Below are 19095 nucleotides of genomic sequence, written 5' to 3'. Positions count from 1 at the left end.
ATTTCTTTATTTATTCGAAATACAGGATGACAGAGAGAGAGAGACAGATATCTTCCACCTGCTAGTTCACTCCCAGAGTAGCTGCAACAGCCAGAACTGGGCCAGGCCCATGTCTAAATCAGGAAGCTGGAATTCCGACCATGTCTCACATATCCACATGGATGGGAGAGGCCCAAGTATTTGGGCCATCTTAAGCTGCAACTCCAGGTGTGAAAGCAGGGAGCTGGGTCAGAGGCAGAGCAGCTGGAACTCAAGCCAGGGCTCTAACTTAGATGCCTGCATTATAAGTTGTGGCTTAAGCCAGGCACCACAACACTAGCCCCCATGCTTCAATATTAGTATCCTAGTCATAGAGAGATTTTTACATTTACCAATTATTTGTTTCTTTAACATTCAAAAATTTAATTCCTAAAACATAAGTCTTTCTTTTCAGGTTTTTTAAAGATTTATTCATTTACTTGAGAAAAAGTGTTACAGACAGAGAGAGGGAGAAACAGAGAGAGAGGTCTTCCATCCACTGGTTTACTTACCAAGTGGCCACAACAGCCAGAGGTGAGCCTATCCAAAACCAGAGGCAGGAGCTTCCTCCAGGTCTCCCACATGGCTGTGAGGTCCCAAGCACTTTGGACCATGCATCCACTGTCCACTGCTTTCCCAGGCCAACAGCAGGGAGCTGCATCAGAAATGGAAAAGCTAAGACTTGAACCGGTGCCTATATGGGCTGCTGGTGATGCAAATGGGGGCTTAACCTACTACACTAAAACACCAGACCCCAAAATATAAATGTTATAACCCAAAAGTATTTTATTATTTTGATTGCTACTTTTAAGTCTGCAAATTATTTAAGTTTATTTTTATACTCTTACTTAAAAATACCTTTTGTAAAAAAAAATCTAATTCTTTCCTCACTCCTTTTTTTAGGTGTCCATGGCAAATTTTTTTTAAGATTTTTATTTATTTATTTGAAAGTCAGTTACACAGAGAGAGGAGGAGAGGCAGAGAGGCCTTCCATCCACTGGTTCACTCTCTAATTGGCCACAACAGCTGGATCCGAAGCCAGGAGCTTCCTCCAGGTCTCCCCAGTGGACTTGGGCCATCTTCTTTCCCAGGACATAACAAAGAGCTGCATCCGATGTGGAACAGCTGGGACTAGAACCAGAGCTTATATGGAATGCCAGCACTGCAGGTGGTGGCTTTACATGCTACACGATAGCGATGGCCCCTCCATGGCAAATGTTTAAAAAGTATATCTTCTCTGTGACTTTCTTATGATTGTTTTAACTAAGGAGGTAGGGAAGAACTGATATCCTTTAGTATTTTTATTTGCTACCAAAATAGGATTTTCTTTGAAATTCAAATATTATTGCTTATAAATTGTAAAGTTACGATTGTTGACCATTAGTTTATAACTGCTACTTTACTTGGTTTGATTATTAACTGTAAAAATGCAAATGAGCCTTTGCAGTATTCTATGCACGTAATCACATGTGCTAACAATAAACTCACTTCTGCTTTTCATATTTGTGGCTCTTGCTTCCTTCTTGGCTGTAATAGTGTTTCCCTTTAGTTATGGAACATTGACAAAATGAAGGATAAGTATTCTATCTATCCCTATCTTACATAAATAAGTTCAGTGTTCTGTTACTTAGCTTTTGATTCTGCTTTAAGACATTTCTCTTAAACTTCCTCCTGTCTGTGTGCAGAACCATGAAGACCCAGATGACAGGGATCAGTGATTGGGGACAGGGAGCTCCCACAATTCCTGTCTGACTAATGATCCTAACAGCTTAGAATTTACTCTTTCTAGAAAATTTATTTCCTTCCAAAATACAGATGCTGTTACTTTTTAGCAAGCAGTACATACTACTACAAAAACTGTCAACTCCACTCTTCCATTCAACTCAATTCTATGCAAAAGATATAAAAAGATACTTAGTGACCTATAATCTAGAAATCAACACAATGTAAAACTAAAATGCTCTCAAATAAAAGTAATAAATGCACTTGTCTCTTTTCTGTGAGTATGAATTTGTTTTTAGCCTGGCATCCTATGTACTGATGTTTCTCCTGCAGGACATAAACACTCTTCCTAACCAACAAAGAAGATGTAACCACGTGTGCCACAAATTTATACAAAATAAATGAATATTAATACTGTGCATGTGAATCCTTATTCTGAAAATAGCTATAATTCTGAAAACTGATATAATGCTGCATATTTTCCTTCACACACACAGACACACACACATACATACACACACACACAGTGAACTATAAATATAAGGAACACAGGTTATAAGGGTAAGCATTTGATTCAGCGATGAAGATGCCACTTGGGATAGCTCCTTCTAATATGGGAGTGCCTGGTTCAAGAATGGGTTATGCTTCTTTTTTAATTTATTTTAAAAAATAATTTATTAATACATTAGATTGTCAGAGCCACAGCAAGTGCATGATGATTACTGTGACACAATTCTCATCAATTTTCATATATTCCATTTCTGATTCAGCTTCCTGCTAATAGGCACCCTGGGAAGGCAGCATAAGCCCCTCAAGCATTTGGAACCCTGAAGTCATGTGGAAGATTTTAGGTGGAGTTTCTGGTTCCTGACTTGGCCTTGCCCAACTGGGGCTGTTGCAGGCATTTGGGGAGTGAATCAGTAGACGGAAAATCTCTCCCCCCACTGCCTGTCTTCCTAAATATAATGGGGGAAATAAAATAGACTTTGATGGGCCCTGCTTTAAAGCAACTAGTTGGTGATCCTCTTATGTGTAACTAGGAAAAAAAAATGGAGTGGAATAAATGACAAATAACACCCATTGTGTGTATTTCTGTGTGTGTGTTTGTGTGTGTTCATGCAAATAAAATTTCCATACTTTGTACCTACACTGTTTATAGAATATAGAACATTCATCTAAGATATGTGTAGAACATGGAACATTCATCAAAGACAAAAATTAAGCCATGAAGATCTGCTTATTCACAAATAAAAAAAAATTCCACTCATGCCAGATCATAGTTGCTATACACAAAATAAAAATATGTATTGTGGTTCCAATTATGTGAAATGTAAAATAATTTACATTCCTCAAGTAGAATTGCTCTACCAACTTGGTTATAATTCTTCTGCCAGTATTTGATAAAAGCTAATTCCAGGCCTTTATGTTAGGCACTTAGGCTAAATAGAATTTATGCCTCATTAAATTACTAAACAAGAGCTTTTCTTACTTTTAAGAAGGAGTGGCATGTGTGTGCATATGTGTACTTGTGCATGCACTAAAAGACTTCCCATTAGCTTCTTCTCTCAACATATCTCTCTGTATAGAAATAAATAAATCATTTCCAGTAGGGACATGTCTTGTCTCTGAGTTATTCAGTAATGCAGTGCTGAACAGGACTCTGTGCTCATAGTGAAAAACAGTTCCCAGCACTTGACAGCAAAGAATGTACTCATCTAGGCCTAGGGCAGAAGTCTGCTGAGATAAACAGAAGAAGGATGGTTAGTGAGCAAATTCATCAAGACTGATTTCATGCATTTCTCCGTTGGGCCTGATGGCTTTTTATGTACTCTTCCTGCAAGCAACAAAACTGTAAAACCGATGTTACAAAACAGAAGCACCTGGGAGTCTTTGGGAGCACAAGAGATCCTGACAACTAACAACCCACAACCATCTGCCTGAGACACAGCTCAAGTTTTTAGGATGCATCAGGTCTCCTTTGCAGACTACAGCCACATTATCAAATAATGCTTCCAGCCTGGCATCTTGAGCCCCAAATTATCAATTGGTACAGAGAGACTGGTGGGCAATCCTCAAACTTTCCAGACAAGGATAACAAGCATAGGATAATTGGATAAGTTCAAGGTCATACATCTACTTTGGAAAAAGAAGTCAAAATTCAGCTTTCAAAAGCCTAATCTGGTATTTTTCTCTACGCTACAGAGCCTCAATGATACTTTTTAAAAGTAAAGTAAGCCAGAGGCTTCCTCAGAATTAATGTGTCATTCTGAAGGATATGATTTTTCAGGATCAGCCTTCTTTCCCTTGTCTCCAAGCAATCAGCAGTTGTTTTAACTTTATAATGAATCTTCCCATGCTTTTTTTTGCCAGATCTCCCTGGTGAATGAGTGGAGAAATCTTTGAGCTGGCAGCCCAAGTTTATGAAAGCAATCTGTAGCACTGGAACAGAGTGCAACTAACTGGCACATATGGGAGGGAAAACATGACCGTGGCCTCATTAGCATTGTGCACTGAAAAACGGAGCTAAGCAACTGAGTGTGAAGGTGAACCAGGCATGGAGAGAGACTGGGCACCCTAAAATGGACAAGATTTGCTTTACTGTGGAGTGTTTTCTGGGATATAATTAAAGCTTGATCCTTTCCAGCTGTAGTGTCACAGATTGTTTTAAGATAAACCCAATCTATAATTAAAAATCTCATTAATCATTTCCCAAATTATTTGTTGTATTATAAAATGGAGTCTGAAACCATCCCTGCTGTGAAAAACGGTTACAGTGTTAATAACCATGGCTATAACAGATGTTAAGAGCAAAGAGACTGTTGTGTGACTGTTTATAGTTTCCATTTTATACAATGCAAGGAACTAAACACTCAAGCATTCTTTCCTTTCATGCATTTTTACCATTAAATACATTCAGCATTTTTACCTTTAAATATATAAAGCATTTTAGCCTTTTTATTGTGATATAAGAATATTATGTTTGCTATTTTCAGCTGGATTATTAGACTCGAAATCCCAAATGTAACCGAATTCAATGAATTCTTTAAATTTTACTGTAAGTGGCATTCTATCCAGATACTACTCTTAATATTTCTAGCTTAATTTTTCTCAAATTCTCTCTTGCCTAGAACTCAAGGCATCATAACAGCTTTGAGTTTGTAAAGATAATGGAATTTGAACAATACAATGAAGATTATGAACAGAACTTTAACAGATAAAAATTTCATATGTGGCTTTATGGTAAAGAATTCTTGGTATCAGAGGAGAATAACTTTTTTTCACTGGGAAATGAACCAGTCACATTTATTGTCCCCATGCCATGATGGTTTATTTAGGTTGTGATCCTGATTTGTTGATTCTAAAATCATTATCAATAGCTCCATTAACAAAGGATAAGTTTGGCTTATCTTCTAATTTTACTTTCACTTCTTGCCAAGTTCTAACATATCTTAATCTGAAACACAACTAAAATCCCCATTCTCACTCTCTGGCCTTTTCCAGAACCAGCCAAACCAAACTCTTTCAGGATAGCTTCCTAACAAATAAAACCAAGTGTACTGCTTTACCTGGGTGTCTGTGCTGACCTCTTCCTAAATGGTTAATGTGCCACGATCTTTGCTGAACCTTAGGCAATATTAAGACCACCATGGTTAAAGAAAAATGCTGCACGATAAAAAAAAAAATATTGGTTACATTTGAAATATGTGTGCTTAAGAGACCAAGTGATTTAATATTGTAGCACTGAATATTGGTATGAATGCTTTATTATAGTGACTATTTTTGTGATTTTTGCTCCAAAGCCACAATTCTGGATTGCTGTCCTGTAGGTAAAACAATCGAGCACAAGAAATCTAGGCGATCAAATCTGTAGAGAAAATCAGCATAAAACCAGTTTATTGATGAAGCAGTATATGCCCAAATATAAGCAATTAGCAGGTGAAATTCTACACATCACCTACTGAAAAAAAACACATTTTTTTTATCAGAATGCTTTCCAAAACACTTTTGATGTATTTCATCTCCAAGTTTTCTTATGCACTATGAATAATGAAGTAATAGTCAATGTGTGACTATATTAGAACTGAATAGATAATAAAATAATTCCTATTTATACCAATACCATTAGATAATTCAAATAGAAAATTTATTAATTCTTAATATAAGTTGATTTCTTAATCCAATTTATGAAATAAAAATGAAGCAGGTGAGCAGTGTTCTACGTTCTGCATCATCAATCAGGGATACAGTCCATTTCCATCTTGTAGTTCTGTCATATGTAGGATTCCAGAGTCTTCCAATAATGATTAGCATTGAGAGAAGGAAAAGAACTTAGCATAGAAGGGCTTCATCACTTCCTTTTGGAGGACACTACGAGACTAGCTTTATCAAACTGCAAAGGAACATGAGAGTCTAGAAGTTATCAAAGAAGAGGAAAAGCAGTGAAACATTAGCTGATTTTTACCACAATCGCCTGAGTGCACGCACTCATTGATTAATTCACCTGTCCATTTACAACTTGTAGAAAATAGTGCTTATAACAAGGATGCCGGATCAAATGCCTCAAGGAGAAGCTAACAAAGAACCTGAGTAGAGAAGCCAAGAATGGAAGCACAGGGAGTTAAAGACAAAGCAACAAACAGGTGCATGTTTGAGCAAAGCAGCAGATGACTGCCAACTCATTGGCCTTTTGTGGGGGGGGGGGGAAGAAGGGGTGGGAATTGAAAGTACCAAATTGGTTACATTGAAAACAAAATAAGTGAAAAAATGAAAGGATTTATAGAGGTACTATACTTAATAGTCAAAAACATAAAATGCATTTCATCTGGAAATCTGATTTGAAGTGAAAAGACTATGCTGTAATTCTGATTAGGACAACAGAAGTAGAAAAACTTGACAACTAGGAGCAACCATTGAAATCTTCAGTACTTCCCTCAAATATGGGAGAGACCAGTATCTAGATATGGGGGCCAATCAACCGGGTCAAATCGAGGAGCAACATAAAGGGGATTAGAAAACTTCTGTTCATTCCATTCTTTTTCTTTCCAATATTTTATTCCACATTCATCACAGTCTTTTGCACATATCTAAAGTTATCTTTTTGGAATTGACATGCCACTTGGAACAAGCACATGTCATGTAGGATTACTTGAGTTTAAGTCCCAGCTCCTCTTCCTATTCCAGCTTAGTGCTAATGAGCACCCTGGGAACAACAAGTAAAGGATCAACTACTCAGGTCGCAGACACACCTGTAAAAGAGCTGGGTTGAGTCCCAGGCTCATGATTTTGGCCTAGCCCAGTCCCAGTTGTTGAAAGCATTTGGAGAGTGAACCAGTGAATGGAAGAAAATTTCTCTCTCTCTCTCTCTCTCTCTCTCTCTCTCTCTCTATCTCTCTCTCTTCTTCCCCATCTCTCTCTACCCCTTCTCTCTTTCAAATAAATTAAAAAAAAAAAACTATTTCAAAAAAAATCCTCACTGTTTTGTAAAATGTTTGCTATTCTGTGAAAAGCCGTTGTTTTCTTCCTAAGAAAAGCCGGTTCTAACAAATGCTTCTACATTCTGTGCTGTCCCACATTCTGTCCTCCTCTTGATGATACAATTTCCAAGTCCTGCCCAAATTAATTAAGTTAGACTTTCAATAATCTGGAGTGGCACCTTATTTTAGACTACAAAATAGCTTTGATAACAAGAACATAAGTGACAATATCGATTGAAGCTTTTCTACTATGCATTTTGGAGCTAGCCGTACTTTGAACAGTAAATAATAAATGACAGGAAATAATTTTTAAGGTTATTAATTCAAGTTTTATTTCGGGGAAAATAATTGTATTACCACTTTGAAAGACATAATGAATTCATTAAATTCATTTCTTGTGTCATAATCTGCTCATCATTACATTACATTACAGCTTAATAAAATTAATGTAAATTTAGTATCTATATAACGGTGCTCAATTTTATATTGAAGTTTTTTGCAATACTCACATTTATAGAATTTCAAAGTGTTTTTGTTGCAATATTATCCTGTTCACTTCATTTAGAGTTAATAGATCAAAAGAATCATTTTCTGTATCAGTAGAAAATTAATTTGTTATTATAATTTGAAATAATCAAATAACTGAGACTGTTTTAGTAGGTTTTTGTCTTCAATATTCTATTTGGGGACTAAATCAAGTGTTTTAGCTTAATTTATTTTCTTTATTTTGCATTGGTAAATAATGACACATTGAGCGAGTACATAGAAACCTTTTCATAAACTGATTTGAAAAGCTAATATGTATATGATTGCTTTCACAATACTAGAAAACTCAGTGTTAGGCCTTTGTATTAGGCATATGGGCTACCTAATGAACATTTCCCTAGATAGAAGTGCAGATCAGTGGTGTGGAAAGCAATAAGAGGTCGGAAAGAAATGGCACCTGGACAGATAGGAGTCATTATGAGGTAAAAATAATATGGAAGGAAAATAAAGGAAATATTTTAAATATTTTAAAAAGTTATTTATTTGAAGGATAGAGTAACAGAGAGAAAGTGGGAGAGACAGAGCGAAAGAGAGCAAGAGTGAAGGCAAGAGGGAGAGACCTTCCATCCACTGATTCACTCCCTAAATGATTTTAACTGCCTGGGCCAGGGAAAACCAAAACCAGGAGCCTAGAATGTCATTCATGACTTTCACTTAGATGGCCGAGGTCCACATACTTACACCATCTTCCCCTGCTTTCTCAGGTGCATCATGAGGGACCTGGATCAGAAGAGGAGTAGATAGGAATAGAACCAGTGCTTTGATGTACGAGGCCAGTGTCTTACCCAACTGTGCCACAGAGTCATTCCTTGACTCAAATTTTTGGTTGAAAGAATTGGTCTGTTATCTTAGGTACAAACATAAATGCTGTTTTGCTCACCAACCACCTCAACTGGATGCCTGTTCCCATTCACCTAGTGTTATGTGATGTTATAAGGAAGTGTGCAAGTGTCAAAGTCCACCTCTCTTATTTGATCATTTCAAAATCTCATTTAAAAATGCAATGGTGGCCCACGCCATGGCTCACTTGGTTAATCCTTGGCCCGCGGTGCCGGCATCCCATATGGGCACTGGATTCTAGTCCCGGTTGCTCCTCTTCCAGTCCAGCTCTCTACTGTGGCCTGGGAAGGCAGTGGAGGATGGCCCAAGTGCGTGGGTCCTGCACCTGCATGGGAGACTAGGAGGAAGCACCTGGCTCTTGGCTTCGGATCTGTGTTGCTCGGGCCATAGTGGCCATTTGGGGGGTGAAACAATGGAAGGAAGACCTTTCTCTCTGTCTCTCTCTCTCTCACTGTCTAACTCTATCTGTCAAATAAAAAAAAAGTTTAATTTAAAAAATAAAATGGAAAATTAAGATTTAAAAAGAACACAATGGTGGCAGCTGCAAAGTATTTACAATTGTCTTTAAAAAAAAAGATTTATTTATTTGTTTATGTGCAAGTCAGAGTTACAGAGAGAGAGAGAGAGAGAGAGAGAGAGAGAGAGGTCTTTCAACCAATGGTTCACTACCCAATTGGCCGAAATGGCCAGAGCTGTGCTGATCTGAAGCCAGAAGCCAGGAGCCAGGAGCTTCCTCCGGGGCTCCCACGTGGGTGCAGGGGCCCAAGGACTTGGGCCATCTTGTACTGCTTTCCCAGGCCATAGCAGAGAGCTGGGTCGGAAGTGGAGCAGCCAGGTTTTGAACCTATGCCCGTGTGGGATGCCGGCACTTCAGGCCAGGCGTTAATCCACTGCACCACAGTGCCAGTTCCTACAATTGTCTTATACACTATGTAAGCAATGGAATATAGAATTTTTACATGTAATTATAATGTAAATTTGTCTCCAGTAATATCTTTTTTTTTTTTTAATTTTTTGACAGGCAGAGTGGATAGTAAGAGAGAGACAGAGAGAAAGGTCTTCCTTTGCCGTTGGTTCACCCTCCAATGGCCGCCGCGGCCTGCACAACGCGCTGATCCGAAGGCAGGAGCCAGGTGCTTCTCCTGGTCTCCCATGGGGTGCAGGGCCCAAGCACTTGGGCCATCCTCCACTGCACTCCCTGGCCAAAGCAGAGAGCTGGCCTGGAAGAGGGGCAACCGGGACAGAATCCGGCGCCCCGACTGGGACTAGAACCCTGTGTGTCGGCGCCACTAGGTGGAGGATTAGCCTATTGAGCCACAGCTCCAGCTCCAGTAATATCTTTAAGATGAGGATTATAGTAACATTTTAGCCCATTTTAATATCATTAATTATCTGTTTTCTCTAAAACTCCTGACATTCTCTTTCTCAATTTGGAGAGCAACATATTCATTTATTATCTTTATATCTATATTTCTACTGAATAAATGGACTCTACACTACAAATTTAGAGTGGGTACTTGGCCAAGCTGTGTTAAGTCAGCCACATTCCACATCAAAGTGGCTGAGTTGGAGTCGCAGTCTAGCTCCTGACTCCAGCTCCCACCAGCGCAGATCCTAGGAAGCAACAATGATGACTCAGCTAGTTGGTTCCTTGCCCCATGCATTTAGGAGACCTGTCTTAAGTTCTCAGGGCCCAGCCTTTGGAAACCTAATCAGTGACAGGCGATCTTTATTCATTTCTCTCTCTCTCTTTCTCTCTGACTGTCTCTTTCTGCCTCAAAGTTTTTTTAAAAAATATAAAATATATGTTTAATTCCTAATTAATTTCAGTGATGTCAGATGTTTAATAATTTATGATGAATAATATGAGATGTACTTTAAATTATAGATATTTGGTTAATTAACTAAAGTCAATATTTAATCTACTAAATAATATTAAAATAATTCTCATAAAGGCAAAGAGCTAACTAATATTGGAAATAAATCATAACCTCCATTTTTGTGTTTTAATGTATTGGGTCTGAAATTCTGCCTCCTGATAGTTAACTAGTTTTTGACCATTATTTTTTGAATCTTTGCATTCTGAACTCAGGTTCTCAACATTAATAAAGTTTACATAAAAGGAAATTTGACTTCTAGGATGATTAAAAATATAAATTAACATTGAAAATATTCTGAAAACAAAGTAAGACCAAGTTTAGTAATATGTTGTAAAATTTTCTGAAACATCTACTGTGATCATATAAGTGATTTCTCATTTGTGAATATAAACTTAGAAAATTTATATTGTACAAATTAAACTTTTGTATATTAAACTTAAAAGTTGTCTGTGGTGTATAAATTACACATATATTCAGATGTATTACATTCAAAAACCAAACATGAGCATGGAGAAATAATGTAATCTTGGGCACTTAGTGCACATACTGATACAGAGGCCAATACTTGTCACTTCCCTGATTTCCTTCCTGTTTTTGACCTCCTTATGGGTAAAACATATTATAAAGACTTGTAAATAGCTATGAAAAAGTCTGAAGAGACTTTAAATTTTTACTTAATTATTTTCATTTTATTTAAAAAGTAGAGAGACAGAGATCTTCCATCCCATTTCTCTCCCTAAATTCTTGTGAAGCAGGGATGGGCCAGCTGAAGCTAGGAGCCCAGAACTTGATCTAGGTCTCCCCGGTGTCAGGGATCTAAGAACTTGGATCAGCACTTGCTGCCTTGCACTATGCATATTAGTAGGAAACTTGATCAGAAGCAGTGAGACCAGGATTCAAACCAGTCTCACCAATGTGGGAGGCAGCAAGTCATATGCTGCAACAAACACTGGTCTTTTACCCAGATTATTTACTCCACATCAGAGAACTCTGTGTAGGTAATGTTAAAATTAATAAAGTCCTCCTAGACTCTAAAGCAATGATTTTTTAAGTGTATATACTTAAGTTAGACTTTACCAAAAATCTTTCATTTGCACAGCTTTTCACACATCTACCTATATTTATCTGAATATGAAAGTTGAACTTTGTACAGTAGGCTCTCAATAAATATTTAATTGAATAGTTTTCCTAACACAGCATTTGCACCATCAATTTTTTAACACTATTCAGGTCTGTGGTAGTACAAACAGGACTGCAAAGGAATGAGACAAAACGAATATAAATCAGTATGGCTTTTTATGTAACAACATCTTTTATTGTCCATCCAGTTATTTATTTTGCTATTTTTTTCCTCTTTTGAGCTTGGAAAATGTGAAAAGTTCAACTTCTGTGGAGTATACAATTTTTTAACAGATATTGAAGAAATGTTTGAGCATTGTCACATGTGCCACCTCCCCCAACTGTTGATATCTGTTGGTTTTGCTGACCATTTATACTGAGAATTTGTGTTGCTTTCTACTCAGGTGATGTTTTAGTGGCAATTTTTACTGCGTCTTCACCACACTGGACTCGTTGAAAAGTCTTAATCTTTTGGTGATGATGGTGAACAAAACATCAACAAATCATGAAACCTTTATTATTGATCCGTCGGTTGCTTTCATGTTACTTGATCGTGTTCTGTTAACACAGCTGAAGGCAATTAATTTTAGAAACAAGACAGGTTGTTAACAGAGAAGTTTGCAAGTCTTCCTGTTCACAATATGATGTGTTGAAGACACTACTTTCATGTGAAATATAGACTCATTTCTTCAATTCTAAATTCGCAGAGGATTCAAGTAAGTACTTGCTCTTTTCCATCAAGCTGTTTATTTTTTTTTAACATTTCAAAACTGTTTATCATCCATCATTTGAAAGTGGGAGTGGGTGGCTCAATGTAAAACTAATGAGCATATTAAATTGTTTGGAAGATTTGTTAGTTTTCCATAGTGCACTTTCTTTTAATGGTTGGCCACTGGAAGTCCTACATAGGATAAGAATTGTAATTGAAAAGAAACAGATCTAGTTTTATTAGGTCCTAGATTTTTTTTTCCTAATCAAAGATTGGTAAGTTCAAATACTGAGAATTCAGACTTTTGTCAATCACATAAAAGACACTTAATATTATAGAAATATCCACTAAAATGACAAAAGAGTATTGATTAAATTGATACTAGAATTATTTAATCTACTCTGATCATTCCTCTTTATTTTCATTAGATTTTTACATGTATACCTAATATCTTAGAATCCAGATAGATTGGCTAAAGTTTGTAACAACCTAGAATTTGGGTTGAAACTATTCCAAAGAATGCCATGGATTTACTTATTTTACTTGAAAGTCAGAGTTACTCAGAGAGAGAAGGAGAGGCAGAGAGAGAGATAGTGCTTACATCTGCTGGTTCACTTTGTAGTTGGCTGCAAAGGCCAGAGCTACACTGATCCGAAGGCAGGAGCCAGGAGATTCTTCCAGGTCTCCCACCAGGGTGCAGGGGCCTTAGCACTTGGGCCATCTTGTACTGCTTTCCCAGGCCATAGCAGAGAGCTGGATCGGAAGTGGAGCAGCTGGGACTTGAACCAGCACCCATATGGGACGCCAGCACTGCAGGCTTTACCTGCTATGCCACAGACCCCATCCAACATTTACAGTTAATTATTGTTACAGCAAGTCAAGTATCAACAAAGATAATGAGTTAAAATGGTTAGTTAAGTACAAAGTTAATAGAAGTTAATAGATGTATTACCATATTTTTTAAACTTTTATTAATAAATATAATTTTCCAAAGTACAGTTTATGGATTACAGTGGCTTTTCCCCCCCATAACTTCCCTCCTACCTGCACCCCTCCCATCTCCCGCTCCCTCTCCCATTCCATTCACATCAAGATTCATTTGCAATTATCTTTATATACAGAAGATTGATTTAGTATATATTAAGTAAAGATTTCATCAGTTTGTACCCACACAGAACATAAAGTGTAAAATACTGTTTGAGTACTACTTATAGCATTAATTCACATTGGACAACACATTAAGGTCAGAGATCCCACATAAGGAGTAAGAACACAGTGTCTCCTGTTGTTGACTTAGCCATATTTTCAAGATATAAATATTTTACATTTTTGGCCAAATAATAATAAATTTATAGAGAAAATATATTCTTCATTGAATTTTTCTTACAATAAGCCTATATCTAAAGCAAATCTTTCCAATTCTACTTTTGGGAAATGTGTAGATTGTAGCAACAAACACCAGAAGATTCTTTAATGTTTTTTTTTGTTGTTGTTGTTTTTGTTTGTTTGTTTGTTTTTTTTTTTTTTGATAGGCAGAGTGGACAGTGAGAGAGAGACAGAGAGAAAGGTCTTCCTTTTGCCGTTGGTTCACCCTCCAATGGCCGCCGTGGTAGCACGCTGCGGCCTGCGCACTGCGCTGATCTGATGGCAGGAGCCAGGTGCTTCTCCTGGTCTCCCATGGGGTGCAGGGCCCAAGCACTTGGGCCATCCTCCACTGCACTCCCTGGCCACAGCAGAAAGCTGGCCTGGAAGAGGGGCAACCGGGACAGGATCGGTGCCCCGACCGGGACTAGAACCCGGTGTGCTGGCGCCGCAAGGTGGAGGATTAGCCTAGTGAGCCCCATCGCCGGCCTTAATGTTTTAACTTAGTTTGATTCTTTGGATTGAGGTCAATGTGTAAGAAACTATGATCATACCAATTCAAGTATCAATGGATTTTAAGATAATTCTCATTACATTAAGTAAATTAGACACTTAAACACAGCATTCTTTCATTTTTATATTGATAAAACGGAAGCAATAAGCTTTACAGATACTATGCAAAAAGAAGCACATCTGTAGACATAAGAGAAAAATAGATGTTCCCTTTAAAAGTTAAGAATAACTTGTAGTTAAATAAACATATCTTCATAATTGCCCTATACAAAATGGTATTCAAACTCTACTGAATAAGAAGAAAGATTGATAGGAAAAGTGTGAAAAATTAGTAAAATAGGTAAACAAAAATGCATTCATTCCTGCCACAAGATTTCTTTTAAAGAGATTGCGAGGGGCTGGCTCTGTGGCATGGTGGGAGAAGCCGCTGCCTTCAGCGCCGGCACCCCATGTGGGCACTGGTTTGAGTCCTAGTTGCTCCACTTCCAATCCAGTTTTCTGCTATGGCCTGGGAAAGCATTGAAGGGTAGCACAGATTCTTGGGTCCCTGCACCTGTGTTGGAGACCCTGAGGAAACTCCTGGCTCCTGGCTCCTGGCTTCAGATTGGCACAGCTCTGGCCATTGCAGCCAATTGGAAATGGACCAACGGATGGAAGATTTCTCTTTCTCTCTCTCTCTCTCTCTCTCTGCCTCTTCTCTCTCTGTGTGACTCTGACTTTCAAATAAATAAATAAATCTTTTAAAAAATAAAAATAAAAAAATAAAGAGACCATGAATATCTTAAAGAATATATAATGGATATTTTGTTAATGAGTTCTGCATATAATAATGTTATTTTATTTTTCTTTTTTTAATTTTTTAAATTTTTTTGACAGGCAGAGTTAGACAGTGAGAGGGAGAGAGACAGAGAGAAAGGTCTTCCTTTCCGTTGGTTCACCTCCCAAATGGCTGCAATGGCCGGCGCTGCGCGGGTCCGAAGCCAGGAGCCAGGTGCTTCCTCCTGGTCTCCCATGCAGGTGCAGGACCCAAGCACTTGGGCCATCTTCCACTGCCTTCCCGGGCCACAGCAGAGAGCTGGACTGGAAGAGGAGCAACTGGAACAGAATCCAGCACCCCAACCGGGACTAGAACTCGGAGTGCCGGCACTGCAGGCGGAGGATTAGCCAAGTGAGCCGTGGCGCCGGCCTATTTTATTTTAAAAAGGTAATATTTAACTTCAAGGCATTTCATTTAACTCTGATATAAGTGAAATCTGATGCTCTTGCATGATTCTGAAAATAGAGAATAATATTTTAATATGAGCCGGTGTTGTGGCAAAGCAGGTAAAGCTGCCACCTGCAGTGCCGGAATCCCATATAAGCACCAGTTCAAGTCCCAGCTGCTCCTCTTCCTATCCAGCTCTGTGCTGTGTCCTGGGAAAGCAGTAGAAGATGGTCTAAGTGCTTCGGCCCCTGCGCCCATGTGGGAGACCTGGAAAAAGCTCCTGGCCCCTGGCTTCTGATTGGCCCAGTTCCAGCCATTGCGGACATTTGGGGAGTGAACCAGCAGATGGAAGACTCTCTCTCTCTCTCTCTCTCTGCTTCTCTGTAACGCTGTCTTTCAAATAAATGAATAAATCTTTTTTAACTTTTATTTAATGAATATACATTTCCAATGTACAGCTTATGGATTACAATGGCTTCCCCCCCACCCCCATAAATTCCCTCCCACCTGCAACCCTCCCTTCTTCCGCTCCCTCTCTCCTTCCATTCACATCAAGATTCATTTTCAACTCTCTTTATATACAGAAGATCAATTTAGTATATATTAAGTAAAGATTTCAACAGTTTGCACCCACATAGAAACATAAAGTGTAAAATACTGTTTGAGTACTAGTTATAGCATTAAATCACAATGTATAGCACATTAAGGACAGAGAGCCCACATGAGGAGCAAGTGCACAGTGACTCCTGTTGTTGACCCAACAAATTGACACTCTAGTTTATGGCGCCAGTAACCACCCCAGGCTCATGTCATGAGTTGCCAAGGCTTTGGAAGCCTTCCGAGTTCGCCCACTCTGATCATATTTAGACAAGGTCATAAAAGACAGGATGAGGATAGTAACCAATGATCCTAAGAGTGACTTAGAACAGAGAAATCAGGGAGCAAGTCCTAGATCACTTGCTGACAATAGCAATATCACATGAATACTTAGCAAACCGTTTCAACCATTAGATAACAACTTAAGAAAACATTTACCAGAAGGTCCAATGCCTTCTATAAATTTTAAGAATTGTGTATTTGAAAACACCTCTTAAATATCTAACATGGTGTAGTTGGTTTAACCAGTAAACTTAAGCACAAACATATAAAATGTTTTTAGTTTCTTTCTACCAACAAGTCTAAAACATATGATACACAGATTCAGGTCACACGAATTAAAATATTTCTTTGACTAATTTTAGCAGCTTAAATTTATGGACAATCTTATCTATAAGCCAATTAAAATAAAACTCTTAATAAAATTTCCCCATGTGGACATCCAATATGTACACACATATAACATAACATAATAGACCAATATAGCAATTTTAATAATAGCTTTTAAAATCTTTAACTCTTTTTGTAGATTGCCAATTGATTTGAATTGCTTTTTCTTTTTAGTAACCTCAGTTAACCATACTTTCTCTCAGTTGGTACTGTTAATACATTATTGGCTTCATCTGTTTACAGAGCCATCCCAAAGTACTGAATACAATAGAAGTGGCTGGAAAAAGTCCATAGGAATCTATAGGAGGACAGCTAAACACAGAACCAACAAGGCTTCAGTTTTATGAGCAGCAAATCATATATAACTGTGGATGACAAAAGACTTTAAGTTACCATGTTTAAAATTATAAACTCATCAACCAACAAGAGGCATTTGCTTACTTCACAGTATTTTTGAAAGCACCTGTAGGATTTTACAAGTATTTAATTAATTAATGATAAATAAATCTTAAAAAAAAACTTTACCCTGAATTGTGGAGACATTTTTAAAAAACATTTTAATACAGTAATTATACACTGTTTAATTATATGGGTAAGATAAAACTTAAGAAAATTTGTACAATATTGCAGCAGCAGTATTGACAACATCAGATCCTTACACAAGGAACAGAAAATACATCCAGATTATGAGTATAAATAATTGAGATACTTGAATCACTTTTAATGGACATGGGTACTAAAATGTAAGTCATTATGAGCTAAGGTTCAAAAATAAGGATATTGACTAAAAATTCAGTAAGTAGAATAAAGTCTTTAAGAACAATAATCTCGGCCAGCGCCGGGGCTCAATAGGCTAATCCTCTGCCAGCGGCGCCCACACACCGGGTTCTAGTCCCAGTCGGGGCACTGGATTCTGTCTCGGTTGCCCCGGCAACCAATTTTAAGACCTTGGAAAGGCCCAATTCAGGTACTAGCAATTATATTCTTTCTCCCAACTCCATGAATTATAGACACGGATCCCAATCTAATTTCTGAAATGCTTGACCCAGTGACTCTAAAATCATGATGCCAATCACAATATTTCACCATGTATGTACTAGGAATACTGTTATATAATGTAGTATCAATTTTTCGCCACTACCTGTGACGTAGAATAAGTCTGTTAGATTTTCATGTGAGACATGATCAGATGCAGAATCCATTTCTTTTCTTAATTGAATTTAATCAGCCCTTTAATTAGGTGTGTGTAGGAAATTGAGTGGAAATTACAATGCTAGTACTTCCTCATATAATTACTTTATATTAATATTTATATTAATATATTGTATGATATTTTAAAATCATAGTAACTTTACTAGAGGTAAAAATCAATATGAATTTACCATTAAGAGCTAAACATGATCAATAATTGCAAATTCTTCCAGACTCTTTTCTCAATGTATTGAGATAATATGTTTGATTTATAAAATTGGAAAATAATACATACTATTTTATAATCATGTGTCATCTAAATCTTTGTACAAATTTAACATTTTCTCCAAGTACTATAATGTTAATTCTAGAGACATTAATGGCCTCCTAGTATTATTGTATGAATGTGTGTATGTATATAACATTTTAATTTTTTTAATTTTCTTTATCAAAAATTAAATGCAATCAAGTCATATTTATAATAAAATTAAAGCTAAATATTAAAATTGTTGATATTTCTAAAAAACTTTTCTTCAAACAATGAAGGGCCAAATTATTGTGTCCATCAATATTTATCAGTGTCCTGTTTCTCTACACTTATTTTATTTTACTAAATTCTGAGGGTCTTTTTCCTTTTAAGGTTAACTTATTTATTTTAAAGGCAGCGTTACAAAGAGAGACAGGAGAGAGAGATCTTCCATCTGCTGGTTCACTCCTCAAATGGCTGCAACAGCCAGGGCTAGGCCAGTTTAGAGCCAGGAGGTTCATCCAGGTCTACCTCAGGGTATAGGAGCCTAAGTGCTTTGACTAACTTCTGCTGCTTTTCTGGTACATTAGCAGAAACCTAGACTGGAAGCGGAGCAGCCAGGACTCAAACTGGTGCCTAAATGTGATGCTGGTATTGCATGCAGAAGCTTAACTTACTGCACTACAATGCTAGCCCCCTCCATTCACTTGTACAATAAGCCTTAAAAATATTTTATGGGGCTAAATTTTGAGCTGGATTTTAAGATACCAGTTAAAGTGTTCAAATCCCATACCAGAGTGTCTGAGTTCAGTACTCAGCTCCAGCTCCTGACACCAGTTTCCTCTTAATGCAGACCCCAGGAAGTCAAGGTAATGGCTTAAGTAGTTGGGTTCCTGCCAACCCACATGGAAGACCTGATTTGAGTTCCCAACATTGAGCCTCAGCCTCAATCCTGGTCATTGTGAGCTTTTGGAGGGTAGGGATACTATCTATCTATCTATCTA

The sequence above is a fragment of the Lepus europaeus genome, chromosome 6 (assembly GCF_033115175.1).
Source record: "Lepus europaeus isolate LE1 chromosome 6, mLepTim1.pri, whole genome shotgun sequence".
Taxonomy (NCBI): Eukaryota; Metazoa; Chordata; class Mammalia; order Lagomorpha; family Leporidae; genus Lepus; species Lepus europaeus.
Note: the sequence above shows the minus strand (reverse complement) of the source record.